At 43.4% G+C, this 18877-nt stretch overlaps 1 protein-coding gene across 1 annotated transcript in view; it reads left to right on the forward strand.

The window, feature by feature from the left end:
• Positions 1 to 18877, forward strand: part of LOC136872801 (uncharacterized) — an 89786-nt gene that overhangs the window by 13165 nt on the left and 57744 nt on the right. The window lies entirely within an intron of this gene.

Genomic DNA, 18877 nt, shown 5'->3' on the forward strand with positions numbered 1-18877 from the left:
ACATGGGTTGGCGACCATTGGGCCCTTAGCTGAGTCCTGGCATTGCTTCCACTTACTTGCGCCAGGCTCCTGACTTTCATCTATCCAATCCGACCTCCCTTGGTCAACTCTTGCTTTTTCCGACCCCGACGCTATTAGGTTTGCGAATCCTAGGGAGTCTTCCATTTTCACGCCCTTCGTGGTCCTTGTCTTCCTTTGGCCGATCCTTCATTTTTCGAAGTGCTGGATCCTTTCCATATTTTCTCTCTGATCAGTGTTAACAGAGAATGGTTGCCTACTTGTACTTCCTCATAAAACAATAATCACCGCCACCACCTCTGCTTTCAGCGTTCCTTTTGAGAGTGCTATAACTCAGGCAGGCTGTGTTTTCCATCAACTGGTCGATGTACTCCAATCATGGCCTGCCCCCGGCTTTCTTACCCTTGATGATTGTTTAAATGAGGCCATCCTGTCTTATTAGATGTCCTGTCCATGCGGTTCTTCTGGTTTCGATGAGTTTCCTAAGGCACGTTGATTCTTCCCCTATTCTCCGCAGCACCTTATCAGACGACAGCTTGTCCACCCAGGAAGTCTCGAGTGTCCTATTATAAAACCACAAGTCTCAGAAGCGTATTCCAGGCAAACGTTCCGGAGGTACATGTCTATGCTTGCTCCCCTGGTGACTTAACTCCCCAGGTAGGACCTCGCTACCTAACGGACACTGGGTCCGGTGTCATTTCTGCTCACTACAAGAATTTTAGGTTTGTTTTAAGTGGTGGTGGTGATTATTGTTTTAAGAGGAAGTACAACTAGGCAACCATCCTCCATATAACACTAATCAGAGGGAAAAAATGGAAGGGATCCGACACTTCGAAAAATGAAGGTATCGGCCAAAGAAAGACAAGGGCCACGAAGGGCGTGAAAATGAAAGACTCCCTAGCCCTCGCAAACCTAATAGCATCGGGGTCGGAAAAGAACAAGAGTTGAGCAAGAGAGGTCGGATAGGGCAGATGAAAGTGAGGAGCCTGACACAAGTAAGTGGAAGCATTGCTAGGACTCAGCTGAGGGCCCCGTGGTCGCCAACCCACGCTCCAAAGTTCAGAGCCCCTGAGGCCCCTTTTAGTCACCTGATACCGTGGGTGTTATTCGTTTGTTTTAATGTTGAAAACATTCCTTAGCAGATAAAGTAGTGGTCCCCATTCTACGAAACACTGAAATTAAGCAATTTCCTGGATTATTCCAAAATTTGAAGGGCTAAAAGGCCCAGAAAATTTCAAATTTGTGAGTCTTGGATAGCTCTATCAAACTAAACAAAAATCGAAATTCACTTCCGGCCTAAATGCAGTTCTGGAAAAACAGCCTAAAATCGCTTGTTCCTCTGCTCGTCTTCTTTTTGATTCAAATCCTAGCCAAATTAACTTATTTAGAGAATTCTTTCTGTAATATGTTGCTTGGTTCAATACCCTCAGGCCTTTTTTTTATTTTTTGAAGAAAGTCCACACCGAATGTAGTATTAAGGTCTTATATGAAACTTTGCATTGACATTAATTAGCGTGACTCATATTAGCGCTCGTAGTGGTAGAAAAAGGCAAACTGCTAATCTAATCATCCGGATAACGATGATTAAGAAAATGATTGTAATTTTTCGGAATAAATATAAAGAATATATTCTCATACTTTATTATATTTTATTTTCCTAAAATTCGTAGCTCATATCCCAAGGATGTTGTCAACATTGAGTTGCTTGCCTGAAGCGCTAGAACTGTGGATTTTTATTTATTTTCATGTTGTAGGAAATGCTAAGGTTGTCTGAGTCGGAAGCTTCCAATTTTTTCTTATCGTCAGCTAGCATGGCGATATCGTCAACGAATCGTATCATATCTTGGAACTTAATTCTTCCTGTTGTTCCAAACGAATCTCTGACTTCCTCCAGGGCCCTCTGAATGCACCCGCTGAACAGGACTGGTGATAGTCAGCAACCCTGCCTTGGTGTTCTCCACACCTCACCTCTTCTCTGTACCTTCCTGGCATTGTACTCGCTGAACAGGACTGGTGATAGCCAGCAACCCTGCCTTGGTGTTCTCCACACCTCACCTCTTCTCTGTACCTTCCTGTCATTTTACTCGCTGAACAGGACTGGTGATAGCAACCCTGCCTTGGTGTTCTCCACCTCACCTCAGCTCTTCTCTGTACCTTCCTGTCATTGTACTCGCTCAACAGGACTGGTGATAGTCAGCAACCCTGCCTTGGTGTTCTCCACACCTCCCCACCGCAGCCTCTTCTCTGTACCTTCCTGTCCACAATTAAACTGACGGTGTTCAGCACGGGATGTAGGCCTAATGATCGTAGGAGTCTGATATTTCGTAGATATGCTAAGATATGCGCTTGCGAATTGTTCCACAATTGGGTGATTTCCGACAAAAGAGTAGCGTTACAAGAATGTTCCAAAGTTTGGGCTGGGAAGACTAGGAAGAATGGAGACGAGCTGATCGACTAAGTGGTATGTTCCGAGGTGTCAGTGGAAAGATGGCGTGAAACGACATTAGTAGACGAATAAATCTTCTTTGCTAGTGGTTTTACGTCGCACCGACACTGGTGGGTCTTATAGCGACGATGGGATAGGAAAGGCCTAGGAGTGGGAAGGAAGCGGCCGTGGCCTTAATTAAGGTACATCCCCAGCATTTTCCTGGCGTGAAAATGGGAACCACGGAAAACCTTCTCCCGGATGCGAGCTCACAGCCACGCGCCTCTAACCGCACGGCCAACTCGCCCGGTACGAATAAGATTCAGTGGTGTCTTAAAAAAGTAAGAAAGCTCACAGTGTGAAGATAAAATTGGAATTCAAGGGGACAAATTGGGGCGAATATTCGTGTATAGGAGGGGGAGTTACCAAGGGAAATGTTCAGTACATTTCCAATTTCCTTGAAATCATTTAAGAAAAGACTAGGAAAACGACAGACAGGGAATCTGCCACCTGGGCGACTTCCCTAAATGCAGATAAGTAGTGATTGAATGAAACTGAAATATTGGTAACAACCGAATTATTTGCATAGTTTCACAGAGCATCTTTGGCGTCCAAGGTCTTCGTAACGAATAATGTGACGTCATTGATGGTAAACTTTCTATTTCAACACACTCTATTTATCAAATCCACAGCCGCAGCATCTTTGGCGCCCAAGGCCTGCGTAACACAAAACACGGCCGACTGGATCCCGCGGTGGTGGTGGTGGTGGTGGTGGTGGTGGTGGTGGTGGTGGTGGTGGTGATTATTGTTTTGAGAGGAAGTACAATTAGGCAACCATCCTCTATATAACACTAATCAGAGAGAAAAATTGAAGGGATCCGACACTTCGAAAAACGAAGATATCGGCCAAATGAAGACATGAGCCACGAAGGGCGTAAAAATGAAAGACTCCTTAGCCCTCGCAAACCTAATAGCGTCGGGGTCGGAAAAGAACGAGAGTTGACCCAGAGAGGTCGGATGGGATAGATGAAAGTGAGGAGCCTGGCACAAGTAAGTGGAAGCAATGCCAGGACTCAGTTTAGGGCCCCCACGCTCCAAAGTCCAGAGCCCCTGGGACCTGTATCCCTAGCTGCAATCCTTGTCTAGCTAGAGCAAGCGATTCCAACTGAGGTGCTCACACGGTCCCGGCTGGCCCCGGCAGCAGCCCCAGCGCAGTGCTCTAGCACCCGAGGCCGACGAGAAAGACAGGCCGCGGCGCGCACGTCATACACTGAATGTCCCGTGACTCGGCCGGTCTTACTGTAGAGAATGCATCCCCAAGCTCACGCGCGACTATCGTAGCGCGGTAAATAAAATACATTTCAGTGCATTTTAACCTACTAAAAGAACACTACTGAACTACAGATCAAATGAAACATAGTGTCTCTTACTATAGTTGGTTGAACAAAAACTAAAAATAAGATTCATGTAAGGAATATCTTATTGAATCCAGGGTGAAAGGTAGGCCTATTGTAAGCTATTTACAAGTCTTACATTTGTTCCACTCCATACCTGGCTTCAGCATATCTAATACTGAAATTATGTTCCCTTCCTGAAAGTTATCTTGGAACCACCCTATTCAATTAGAAATTAAATGAAACATAATGTCACTTACTAGCCCTGGATAACAAAAAATAAAAAATCACACTGCAGTAAAAAATACACAGTCATAGAAATCAAATATTGCTAATGAAACTGGTTAATGTACAATTAGGCCTATATTTACAATAACATTCATGTAGGGAATATCTTATTGAATCCAAGGTGAGAGGTAGGCCTATTGTAAGCTATTTACAAGTCTTACATTTGTTCCACTCCATACCTGGCTTCAGCATATCTAATACTTAAATTATGTTCCCTTCCTGAAAGTTATCTTGGAACCACCCTATTCAATTAGAAATTAAATGAAACATAGTGTCTCTTACTAGCCCTGGATAACAAAAAATAAAAAATCATACTGCAGTAAAAAAATACACAGTCATAGAAATCAAATATTGCTAATGAAACTGGTTAATGTACAATTAGGCCTATATTTACAATAACATTCATGTAGGGAATATGTTACTGAATCCAGGGTGAAAGGTAGGCCTATTGTGCGCTATTTACAAGTCTTACATTTGTTCCACGCCATGCCTGGCTTCAGCAACATATTTAATAATTCAATTATGGCCCCTTGCTGAGAATTATCTTGGAACCACCCTATTGAATTAAAAAGTAAATGAAACATAGTGTCTCTTTCTAGCCTTGGATGACAAAACTAAAAATCTTACTGCAGTAAAAAAAATACACAGTCATAGAAATCAAATATTGCTAATGAAACTGGTTAATGTACAATTAGGCCTATATTTACAATAACATTCATGTAGAGAATATCTTATTGAATCCAGGGTGAAAGGTAGGCCTATTGTAAGCTATTTACAAGTCTTACATTTGTTCCACTCCATACCTGGCTTCAGCATATCTAATACTTAAATTATGTTCCCTTCCTGAAAGTTATCTTGGAACCACCCTATTCAGTTAGAAATTAAGTGAAACATAGTGTCTCTTACTAGCCCTGGATAACAAAAAATAAAAAATCATACTGCAGTAAAAAAATACACAGTCATAGAAATCGAATATTGCTAATGAAACTGGTTAATGTACAATTAGGCCTATATTTACAATAACATTCATGTAGAGAATATCTTATTGAATCCAGGGTGAAAGGTAGACCTATTGTAAGCTATTTACAAGTCTTACATTTGTTCCACGCCATGCCTGGCGAACAATATGAAGGTGTATTTGGAAAAATAGTTGGCACAGCAGTTTCAGTCAGTTTCGGAATTATTCTTGGAAACTCACTCAGCTCTCCCTTAACTGTAACCCTGTCCACTCGAATTATGCACGACTCATCAAAATGTTTTATGCATACTATTGGTTTTTCAGTTTAGGAAAATCTGTCGGAATGTAACGAAACCATAGCTTACGGCGGCTTCCATCCGTCGGTAAGGAAAAAGTCGATGTTTTTTCAGTTTCAGTGTCATAATTAGACCGACAGCCGAAGACACTAGAGCGACGAGGCATTTTCATATATCTGTAATTAAATAGGAAATAAATGTATTACCTCTAAGTCCTCAGCACTGGAGTTGTAACTTATCCAACTTGTGTATTGCAGCCCAATATTGCTGAATGAAGTGAAGAACGTTGAGGTTATATACACATTCTTGTAAATAAATACTTACTTACACTTCCGCACACAACACTATGAATGTAAGGAACTGTAGCACAACACCAACATATTCAAATAAACACAAAATCTCCGTTATTTCCTTCCATAATCCACAACAAACTAGCAATAACACCGCAAGAACACATGTAATAACCGGCTTCGCTCTGCCATTCCTGGGACTGGTCTTGTCACGTGACTTTAGTGGACCGGGGCCTGTCTCTCACGTTGGCCTCGTCTAGCACCGTTGATGTGGTGGTGGAAGGAGGGGACGTGGCAGAGGCAGAACCACAGGTCGTCAAGTCAGCGCGCAGCTTATGAAAACAATATTATTTGTGACAGTTCTGTGAACACACAGTTTATTCTGTACATACATTGCGTTTGCCTTAATGTACATTTAGCGTTTAAGTCGATTGTTGACATCGTTTTGCGGGAACTAATTTACCAATATTGAGTACAATCGATTTGGCAGTAGAAATTCTAATTACAGCCTCTAACTCAGCATCAGACAGAGAAGTCCTAGTTCTCCATTTATTTAAATTCAGAACTGAAAACCTCTGTTCGCATGCAAAAGTTGTATCGAACATTGACGTAAATTTTAAAGCAAGTGCTTGAAGTCTAGTAAATTCTTGTGGATGAACACCTTTGTAAAAGGAAATTAAATCACCGCTTTAGTCGTAGTACCTGTCCTTTAGGATTGCGTCACACTGTAGTTTTATCAGCTCTGTTTGGAATATGATGGTGATTTTTCAAAACGCGCTGAAAATGGGGTCATAAATATTTCAAATTGAGGTAACATATCATTCATTTCTTTGAATCGGGCACTGAATCCAGAGTGCAAAATCTGTAACAACGTCTGATAGTCTCCAAGACTTTCATAAGTAGACAAATGTAATGATTTTTATGAAGGAAAATTGTCAAAATTTCCGGCTTCAGGCTGACTTTTCAATAACAAACTCTGCATTTTGAAAGCCTTAATTTTATTACACATGGTTTTAATCAATTTGTTTCTCCCTTGCAATGAAATATTTAAATCATTCAAATAAGACGTTATGTCTGCCAAGAAAGCGAGGTCAGCTACCCATTGTTTATTCCGCAAAGTTGGTAGTGGAGAACCATTCATCTCCATGAACAGAGCAATTATTTCAATTATTACAAAGAAGGTTACTAGCACTTCGCGCAACTTCACCAGCACACAATGCAATAAAAGGGAATGTCGCTACATTCTGCCTGGAGATCTTTTAAAATTTCTTTGAACTGCCGATGGTTTAAACATTGCTTTCTGCAGAAATTTATACATTTTGACACAATATCCATAACAGATTTAAAGTTGCGAAAGTTCTTTGCTCATAATTGTTTTTGTTGTAAAACACAATGTACCGGTACCGATAATATTGGAGGTAAATCAGCATCGCGCACCTTCGTTTTGATGAGGCCTGTAAAACCTTGCCCACCTGACTACTTCGCTGCTGCTCCTTCATTAGCGACACTAGACAGATTTCCAAGTGATAAGCCCATATCGTTCATTGCATCTTCAACAGCCGCAAATACACTGACTGACAGTGACAATGCAACACCAAGGAGGAGTGGTTCGAAAGGGATGAAAGTTGGGGAAAAAACAGAGACGGCACGGACGAATAATTGATGTTTATTTCAAACCGATATGCAGGTTACACAATGCGCACGGCATCGACTCAGTAGGATGTAGGACCACCGCGAGCGGCGATGCACGCAGAAACACGTCGAGGTACAGAGTCAATAAGAGTGCGGATGGTGTCCTGAGGGATGGTTCTCCATTCTCTGTCAACCATTTGCCACAGTTGGTCGTCCGTACGAGGCTGGGGCAGAGTTTGCAAACAGCGTCCAATGAGATCCCACACGTGTTCGATTGGTGAGAGATCCGGAGAGTACGCTGGCCACGGAAGCATCTGTACACCTCGTAGAGCCTGTTGGGAGATGCGAGCAGTGTGTGGGCGGGCATTATCCTGCTGAAACAGAGCATTGGTCAGTCCCTGAAGGTACGGGAGTGCCACCGGCCGCAGCACATGCTGCACGTAGCGGTGGGCATTTAACGTGCCTTGAATACGCACTAGAGGTGACGTGGAATCATACGCAATAGTGCCCCAAACCATGATGCCGCGTTGTCTAGCGGTAGGGCGCTCCACAGTTACTGCCAGATTTGACCTTTCTCCACGCCGACGTCACACTCGTCTGCGGTGACTATCACTGACAGAACAGAAGCGTGACTCATCGGAGAACACGACGTTCCGCCATTCCCTCATCCAAGTCGCTCTAGCCCGGCACCATGCCAGGCGTGCACGTCTATGCTGTGGAGTCAATGGTAGTCTTCTGAGCGGACGCCGGGAGTGCAGGCCTCCTTCAACCAATTGACGGGAAATTGTTCTGGTCGATATTGGAACAGCCAGGGTGTCTTGCACATGCTGAAGAATGGCGGTTGACGTGGCGTGCGGGGCTGCCACCGCTTGGCGGCGGATGCGCCGATCCTCGCGTGCTGACGTCACTCGGGCTGCGCCTGGACCCCTCGCACGTGCCACATGTCCCTGCGCCAACCATCTTCGCCACAGGCGCTGCACCGTGGACACATCCCTATGGGTATCGGCTGCGATTTGACGAAGCGACCAACCTGCCCTTCTCAGCCCGATCACCATACCCCTCGTAAAGTCGTCTGTCTGCTGGAAATGCCTCCGTTGATGGCGGCCTGGCATTCTTAGCTATACACGTGTCCTGTGGCACACGACAACACGTTCTACAATGACTGTCGGCTGAGAAATCACGGTACGAAGTGGGCCATTCGCCAACGCCGTGTCCCATTTATCGTTCGCTACGTGCGCAGCACAGCGGCGCATTTCACATCATGAGCATACCTCAGTGACGTCAGTCTACCCTGCAATTGGCATAAAGTTCTGACCGCTCCTTCTTGGTGTTGCATTTGCTCTGTCAGTCAGTGTATATCTGCGCCGGTGGTAGTATCTTTGAGGGCAATCATGTCCAGTAGTTCCTCAGTTATAGCGAAATCTTTTTCGACACCCCTGACGAAAATAGATAGCTGTGGCGTGTCATTTTTGTCAGTAGTCTCATCGAGAGGAATCGAGTACTTCTCGAAAGTGCCGCATTTGTTCCGCAATTCTATTTCTAGTCGGCACCAAGTTCCTGTACACGACGAGAGGTCGTGTTTTATTTACCTGCTTATCGCCTCAAAGTGGGCCATAGCATGTGGGCATAATATTTCCGAGCACTCTATTAAGCATTCTTTTATAAATTCACCATCAGTAAAGGGTCGCCCACTTTTTGCAAGTTTCAGAGTAACAATAGCCCATAACTTGCTCGAACTGCGCCTTCTAAAGTGTTGGGTTCAAGTATCTGTGGGACAGGGAGATAAAATAATTATCTTTGTGTTTTCTTAGCAGCACATCTAAGTCTAATTCTAAACAGTTCTTAGTAATACAAACCCCAAAACGAAAACAAATCCCCTAAATTGGATTTAAAACAATTCCTAATGAGTAAGTTATTACTTATCTCTGAAGAACTTGGCAATTCTGATTTTAACTTAGCATTTCGTTCGGTTATTGCTGCGCCAACAATGTCATCATAGGTTGGAACATGTATATTGTGGTAGTGTAGTCGAACGTTTGAAGACTTTACGCGTAAAATAACATGACAAATTAAACATTTAGCTTTGCCTTCGGTATTGAGAACAAAATATTAATCCACCCATGAAGGATTAAACGACATTTTTAACGAAGGTGAAACCAAATGCTCCGCTATCTGTTCTATCGAATAGATTCCACTGAGAATGACACACGCACCCTGAGAGAATGAGAATGAATGTACTGTCTCTTACGCACACATGCACCGACCACTGTGTGGGGTAGGTAGAGAAGGAGGGGAACGGTGCTGCTGAGTGCAGCGCTGGTGTGCCCCAGCACTAAGTGCTCGAGTTGGAAAGGCCTGAGCTAGAGCGACGCATTAGGTCGGTCGTGCACAAAGTTATTAGTTCCTAGTCTTGCCACCGGACGGAAATATGTCGTTGCAAGCAGTCGGAACGTGCAATTTTTTGTAACTCTGACGTCACCGATGGAATTGCGTTGTGTCAGTTCCTTGGCTGTTGCAGCAACAACCACTGCATTCAGCTTACGTAACAGTTTGGTGTGGTTTTACAAGCTCCTTGTTTCTTGGTCCGGTTTTTTTCGAGGAGGGACCCTCGTGGTCCTGTTAGATGTAACATCTGCACGTTGTAGGGATCTCGTTGTGCAACACGTGATTCCAGATTTGCAAGAACGCAGCTGTAACCACGCCGTTATTTTAAAGAAAGATGAGGAAACACTACATGTCGTTCGCCAGGTGAAAGATTTGCTAAGAGATGCCTGCAGTAACTAACGACTGCATCATCTCTGGGCATTTTCCAGACGCCTGATCTTTAATATCCCCCGACTTGTGGTTGTGCGGACATTTGGAGAATCGTGTCTGTCAGGGACATATCTAGTCTTTGCCTGATCTAAACGCTAGCACAAAACATGTCGCTCTGATTTCACCCGATATGCTGCGGGCAACTGTCGAACATGCCGTATTACGGATGCAGCATGTTGCTGAGTTGGGAGGCCACATCGAACAATGTTTGTGAACATAAACCCTAATAAACGTGCCAGAACCATCGTTATCTCTTTTTTTTTACCTTTTCTGCCCTTTTCTGCGACCCTGACACCGCTTAGTTGGGTAGTGTAGTTGCCGAAGATGGGGGAGCTGCACAAGATGTCTCGCAGCGCATTTAAAAAGCAAATTGTGCCTTTGTCCGGCTCTACCCGGTGTGGAAGAACAACAGAATATCTATCAGGACCAAATTCCGCATCTTCCGAAGTAATATTAAGTCTGTTCTATTGTATGGGTCCGAGACTTGGCAAGTGACTGGAGTAATTACATCCAAGTTGCAGACCTTTGTTAACCGCTGTTTGCGAAGGATTCTTAACATCTACTGGCCGGAAGTGATCTCCAACCATGAACTCTGGAGTAGACAGGAAATAATGTAATGGCCATACGGATAAAGCGGCGGAAATGGAAATGAATCGGGCATACACTGAGGAAGGGGAACGAAGCAAGTGAAAGAGAGGCACTGGACTGGAATCCGCAGGTAAAGGGAAGAGAGGGAAATCCAAGCAAACGTGCCGAAGATCTGTTCACATGGAAGCGATGGAAGAAGGCAAGACCTGGAATATACCGGGCGAGTTGGCCGTGCGCGTAGAGGCGCGCGGCCGTGAGCTTGCATCCGGGAGATAGTAGGTTCGAGCCCCACTATCGGCAGCCCTGAAGATGGTTTTCCGTGGTTTCCCATTTTCACACCAGGCAAATGCTGGGGCTGTACCTTAATTAAGGCCACGGCCGTTTCCTTCCAACTCCGAGGCCTTTCCTATCCCATCGTCGCCATAAGACCTATCTGTGTCGGTGCGACGTAAAGCCCCTAGCAAAAAAAAAAAGACCTGGAATATGGTAAAGAGGCAGGCTGTCAACAGGACCAGATGGGCATGCTTTGTTGATGCCCTGTGTTCCACGAGAAACAACAGGAATTAAGTCAAGCAAGTCAAGTAACATTGATTCGCGAGCGCACTCCTTAGTTAGCATATCTACGAAATGTCATACTCCAGCGATCATTACAGACAGCGCAGAACACCGTCCGTTTAATTGTGAACATCCAGTTATTCATGCCAATTTCCGTCAGCACCCGCCAATCTTGCCGAACGCTTTTTCTAGGTCAACAAAGGCAGTGTATGTATTTTGTCCCTTCCTTAGTCGTTTCTCTCCAATTAGTCGTAGTCCCAGGATCGCTTCCCGGGTGGCCATGCCTTTTTTTGAATCCAAATTGGTTATCAGTATGCATTACCCCTGTGCTCCTCACAATCCTTGTTAGAGTGATAGATCTACCAACCTGATGGTGCTGGCCCCCACCAGCACCAGGGCTACGCCTTCTCCTTTTGGACTGGTAAATAATTTCGTGTGGCTATTTCTAGCCGAGTGCAGCCCTTGTAAGGCAGACCCTCCGATGAGGGTGGGCGGCATCTGCCATGTGTAGGTAACTGCGTGTTATTGTGGTGGAGGATAGTGTTATGTGTGGTGTGTGAGTTGCAGGGATGTTGGGGACAGCACAAACACCCAGCCCCCCGGGCCATTGGAATTAACCAATGAAGGTTAAAATCCCCGGCCCGGCCGGGAATCGAACCCGGGACCCTCTGAACCGAAGGCCAGTATGCTGACCATTCAGCCAACGAGTCGGACTTTGGACTGGTGAGACAGTAGTAATATCACATGGGGCACGAGAAGGGAGGACAAGCGCACATGGTACAACATAAGAAATTCAACACCACACACGATCAATTCCGTAATATAACACAAACAATTACACAACACTTACCTGGGAAGAACGCCCTTTTCAAAATACCGACACGAGAAGAAAAGTAGAGGGAAGGACGAAATAAGTGTAGGATAAATAAAACGTGAATGAAACCTCTTTTGAAACTTGAGGACTGAATTACATTATTAAACAGAAAAATGCATTTCACCCTGTTTTTTACAGTTGCTAGCCTTTCGGACAGAAAGAAAATACTTCTCTTTCGTACGGTATACATTATTGAAACACCACACCTAATTTAAATCAGTAATATAAAAATGTCTAATTATTGCTCAGTGGAACGCACATTTCTTTTAATTTTCATAAAATTGTAATGAATTTCCTTTTAAAGTGGGGATCCCATATTCACATCTTCTGAAATTAAATTTCGTAAAACTCAACCACTGTAATAAAAGAATAAAATAAAATGACTTTTGGAGAATACACAGTTCGAACTCAAGACACTGTTAAGCTGGAATGCATCGACTATTACGACGTAGCTACCAAATGTACCAACAAATTTAATAAAAGGCAATCAGGTTATTAATGACCACTAAAACATAAATAACCGGAACATATTCGCCACGAGAAACAATAAATTACAACCTGATACGTAACACGGCCTTGGGTCTTAACAATAGCAATCATGCAGCACACGCATGTTAACGTGCCACGGCTATGCAGCCAAGGTCTGTACTCAGGAGATGCGTGTGTTCAAATCCCTCTGTTTGCTGTACTGAGAATAGTTTTCTGTGGTTTCCGATTTTTACTTCCAGACAAATACCGGGGCAGTTCCTATTCATACGCCACAGCTGATTCTTTCTACCTACTGAGCCAGTTTACTTGACTGTCACTCATTTCATCTTCTCAGTAGTGGCGCTAAGAAACTCCCCCCTCCCCCCAATAATTGAATATGGCCCCTCGATTCCTGATAAGGAATCTTGCAAGTTTATTTCATGGTACAAGGTTATATATTATTACATTAAACAGGAACGACGATGATAATAGTATGTTCCACAATTTAGTTTTCAAATCCGAAGGAATAGAAATAATACACGCATGTGGTATAAACACACACACACACACACACACACACACACACACACACACACACACACACACACAATAAATGCATATTCCAATTACAGTAACCTAAACACACTGACCGTCACAATATTCAGAAATAATCTCGTGCCTAGGACCAAATAATTTGCTACTACGTATTTACAACTCAACCGTCCATCGTAGGCCTACTTAGCTACACTGGCTGCCGAGAGTTATAAACAGGCTCGAAACTTCAGTATTTACAGCAGGGCCTCTCAGGGTGCAAAAGACGACTTCACTGGTTGATCAGAGTGCAGATTCCCATTCCTCGATTTGTTCAGAAACTTCAAAATTTCCAAGTAGTGGCATCTTCAGGGTAACTTGAAAATTAACACATAAGACAAAGTTCAGACTTCTTCCAGTAGGGGAGTTTCAACTGGCGCAAGGTTTAAATAAGCAGCGTGGAGGTGTACCTCCCGGTACAATAATAATAATAATAATAATAATAATAATAATAATAATAATAATAATAATAATAATAATAATAATAATAATAACAATAATGTCAAACCTGAGCAATCGGCCCAAGGAAAATAATAAAAAACCACACGAAATGAACCTTTAAAATTAAAGCGTCCGCCGTGAAAAATGGTACCAAAAGGAATGGAACATACACATAATGAAATGCAAAATTGAATTTGCCGCCTCTGTGGTGTAGTGGTTCGTATGATTAACTGCCACCCCTGTAGACCCAGGTTCGATTTCGGTTCTGCAACGAAATTTGAAATGTAGTACTCTGCCTCGGGGGATCAGCTGAGTAGACGGTGGGGTTCGATTCCCTCCTCAGCCATCCCTGAGGTGGCTTTCCGTGTCTTCCCACATCTCCTTCAGGCAAATGGCGGGATAGTTCCTATCATAAGGCCACGATCGCTTCGTTCCCTCTTCATTGTCTATTCCTTCCCATCCCCCCACAAGGCCGCTGTTCAGCACAGCAGGTGAGGCCGCCTGGGCGACGTACTGGTCCTCCTCCCTAGTTGTATCCCACGACCCAAAGTCTCACTCTCCAGGGCACTGCCCTTGAGGCAGTAGAGGTGGGATCCGTCGCTGAGTCCGACGGAAAAACCAACCCTGGAAGATAAACAGATTAAGAAAAGGAAAGGAAAAGCATTGATTTGAAGATCATACACTTAAACACCAATAAAATAGGTTCGATCCACATGCAATGCTAATTTCAATGGGAGAACGCCATGAATTTTTCCAGAGTGCAGTGGCTGGGACTCGCCTGAAAATTACACGTGATTTATGCCTACTTAGCGAAAAGAAGAAAAAAAAGTAAAATAGTTATGTGGTTTTAACTTAGCAGTTTTATTGTTGAACATTACCTGTTTCCTTACAAGTGCTGATAAATGAGTTACAGACACCTTAATAGTGATATATTGTGTGCCAGAAAATTTCTCCGAACATTTTTAGGCCTAACTGATATATTATTTTGATGTTTTTTTTTTTTTTTTTTTTTGTAAATTTTTGTATTCCTTATATTTTGAGTTTTTCCTTTTTGCTATTGTATGTGTAATAAATTAATATTTCAGTGAATAGGAATATTTTGTTGTATATTCTACGCAGTGATACCCTGCTTCCTTCTGCGCAGTATTGACCCACTTTCAGCACGGTTTTACGCTATGGGTGGGGAAATACTGCGCAAAGGTACTTTCTCATATTTCTTTCAATATCGATATTATTCTATGGTTTTATTCCAAAAATGTAGTGGTTCATCTATAGGTAAGATTTCGTTCTTGTCGAGCAAAACTGATGTCATCAATCCAGGTAACACTTCAGTTGCTATTGACATATTCCCTTACAAGCGCGGTATTCTCCCTCCTTCCCCATACGCTTGGATAATCACAGTCTTCTTAGGTTTAGGGCCGAATACAGAAGCGGTATTTAGACGATGTTTACGATTAAATAATGTCTAAGCATGGCTGCCACATGGCAAAGGCGTTATTTATCACTTAGACTCTGTCTAAAACCGATGTACCGGGCGAGTTGGCCGTGCGGTTAGGAATGCGCAACTGTAAGCTTGCATCCGTGAGATAGTGGGTTCAAACCCTCAACCCTGAAGTTGGTTTTCCGTGGTTTCCCATTTTCACACCAGGCAAATGCTGGGGCTGTACTTTAATTAAGGCCACGGCCACTTCCTTCCCACTCCTAGCCCTTTCCTGTCCCATCCTCGCCACAAGACCTATCTGTGTCGGTGTGCCGTAAAACAAATTGAGAAAAAAAAACGATGTTCAACCGGCTATGTTTAACACTGCCGAGAACACTGTTTATCCTCAAATTTTAGGAGTGAATCACAATCGGAGTGTATGCACCATGAAACATTTGTATTATCACGTTGAGGTATTCCGGGAAGAAGGTATAGTCCGACGGCCACCTGTGGGTCGTCTGATGCGAAATCGCAGCAATTCATTAGAAATGTACGGGGAGGTACAGTTCAAAATACGATTTCGCTTTTAAAGATATAATATAAGGGACTTGTTTCTTGAGCCTGACGCAGTGGACTGTCCGGTAACTGTCAACTGACTACAATTCTTGGCAACCGATACCATGTTATTATATTTGGGATAATTTCCCTCGAATTACAGGTAAGTCACATCGACTACATCCATATCCGAATAATTTGTCCCGATCGTCACAGAAATCAACCGGGAAGGATTCAGTTATATATTTACTGCCAAGAAAGCACACATAATAGCGACTCTACAAAGTCAGTTTTCCTTTCTTACGGATAATCGTCGTGTTAATACAAATAGGCCTAAGTTTTCGGCAATTGTATGTGTATGTTCAGTCTTTAGCCCTAAGGCTGGTTGGATCCTCAACAGCTCTGCCATCAGCTGTCATAGATGGCCTAGGCATCACTGAAGAGGCGTACTAGGTAAATGAGGAGTGAGGTAGTTCCCCGTTGCTTTCCCCACTGGGCCAGAAGTTGCTATTACATATCAGTCTGCCCAGCCCACTGAAATGCATACACCGACCAACCCTATGAGCAACATTTTCACACCATTCATAGCAGGGACTGGCTGTACAAGGAATGGTATTAGTAGCATCGCTCATACCTCAGTCACTTTAATATTGTCAGAGCCAAGGATAAGACTGGGACAGGTCAATGAAAGTAACAAAATTTCTCTAGCCCATACCAGAAGACATATTGCACTGTAAACACTAGGTCCTGCCAGCAAAGGCATGAAATTATGAGATAGGAAAAGGCAAGGTACTGGGAAGGAAGAGCCGTGGCCATGATAACAGCCCCGGTATTCGGCTGATGTAAAAATTGGGAAACTACGGGAAACAATCTTCAGGGCTGCCGATGGTGCATTTCGAATATACGATCTCCAGAATGCAAGCTACATCTGTATGGCCCGTACAACTCATTCGGTTGCATAGCACTAAAATTTCATATTCCCTTCGCCGATGATATTTAGATTACACTCACCGTAACAACGCTATAATCAAAGCTACACTTTCTCGTACGGTGGCGTGTCGCTTTAATGTTGATAATATTACGAGATTATTCATTTCCACCGAAAGCGATGTTCTCATCTGAGGGCAAATCATGCTCATGCTTAGCCACACAGTATTCGAGCAATGTGTAGGAAGTCGACAGCTGACTAACGTTTGGCGCACGCACCGACGAATTTCGTTGGTTGCGAAAAGCAAACAGGTGCATGGAAGACACTTCTATTTCCATTTTCGAAACAATATTGAAGCTTTAAATGACGTCTAGCTAAACACCGGATGAACATTGTTTATGCAATGGAACATCGTGCGCAACTTAGACGTTGTTTAGGTAGACGTTGTCTAGTCATCGTTTCCGCAATCGGCCCTTAGTGTCCAGCTGGACAAGCAGGATCCTCCCACTTATTTTCAGATAAACCAGCTACTCCTTGCCCAAGGTCTTTGTTATGTATTACTGCTACTCCTCTCTCGCCTGGTCTTCCATCAATGCTGTTGCTGAGTAGCACCCAATAGTCTCCACAACAAAACTACTTCACCTCGCTCGCGGTTTGAATTTTTCCATCTTGAGGGTCTTTCGTTCGCCGCCTGAAGGAGTGGTCGACCGTTCTCTTGTCGTGTTGTTTTTCGAGTTATTGTGTTTCTTGGAAGCGAAGACTGTTGCAGTCCCCACCCGGAAATTCGAATGGAGCACTAGTTTACTTCCGGAATGTTTTACAAAAGCACACCTTATATTGTAATTAATTAGGACAAACTGTTTGATTCTCAAATGCGGTGGTTTCCCTTTGCCTACCGCATGCTACGACGTTGACCGCATGGAGGGGCTCTTCCGTCTTTAGGCGGGTTTCAGAGTTCAAGGCCAAAAGGGTGCCCTAAACTTCCACCCGCTCATTCACCCTCTGAAGAGGTCTTTGGCTCCTAGTGAGGGGATTATTTATACCGGTGGTCACTCGGTATGTAGCCGCAGTTAAACGGCATAACTAAAATCAGCTGATTGTGCGCTCGATGATATATATGTACTATGAACAACCACCGCAAAGTATTATTGCAAAATTACAAGCAAGTTATACCTACGCTAAATTAGCGGCCGTTTTGTTTGAGGTAACTGGTGACCAAGTCCGGCCCCACGGTGTAGGGGCAACGCGTCCCGTGGCCCCGGATTCGATTCCCGGCCAGGTCAGGGTTTAATTGTAAATGATTAATATCCCTGGCCTGGGGACTGGGTGTTTGTGTCGTCCTTAACGTTTATTTCCTGACATTCAACACTCTACACTTCCGCAATTCCAATTACACGCAGGTTCGTATCATAATGGTGCAAGTAGGGGCAAAAGATCTCTATAGGTCGACGCCCCGAACAAATAGCATTAAAAAACTGTTGAACAATAAACAGATATCATCAGCTACCATGTATTTGGACGTAAAGAACCTTCTATTCATAACTCTATGACCAGCGGCGATATTTTCGGACCGAGAGCGCTGTTTTTAGTTTGCAATGAAATCCTACTTATGCAACAGGAATAGGAATTGTATTTGTATTTAATAGCAATAGTATTAAAATGAAGACAATTTTGATGTGGTAATATGGTTTTCATGCAAATATTAACAGACGACCTAATACGTTGAAAGACCGGGCGAGTTGGCCGTGCTGTTAGGAACGCGCAGCTGTGAACTCGCATCCGGGAGATAGTGGGTTCGAGCCCCACTGTCGGCAGCCCTGAAGCTGAAGATGGTTATCCGTGGTTTCCCATTTTCACATCAGGCAAATGCTGGGGCTGTACCTTAATTGAGGGCACGGCCGCTTCCTTCCCATTCCTAGGCCTTTCCTGTCCCATCGTCACCATAAGACCTATCTGTGTCGGTGCGACGTAAAGCAACTAGAAAAAAAATACGTTGAAAGATTCCTTAAAATGAAATATTTCGATTCAGAAAGCACATAAATAACACACCCTTCACATGAGCAGTAATATCGTTATTTAGTGTCGTAATGAAATATGTATTTGTATTCAAATGAGCAGTAATATACTTATTTACTGTCATAATGTAATATTTATTTGTATTTACATGAGTAGTAATATCGTTATTTAGCGTCGTAATGAAATATTTATTTCTATTCGCATGAACAGCAATATCGTCATTTAGTATTATAATATTCATTTGTATTCTCATGAGCAGTATTTAGTGTCGTAATGAAATATTTATTGGTATTCACATGAACGATAATATCGTTATTTAATGTAGT

Source organism: Anabrus simplex, chromosome 4 (assembly GCF_040414725.1).
Source record: "Anabrus simplex isolate iqAnaSimp1 chromosome 4, ASM4041472v1, whole genome shotgun sequence".
Taxonomy (NCBI): domain Eukaryota; kingdom Metazoa; phylum Arthropoda; class Insecta; order Orthoptera; family Tettigoniidae; genus Anabrus; species Anabrus simplex.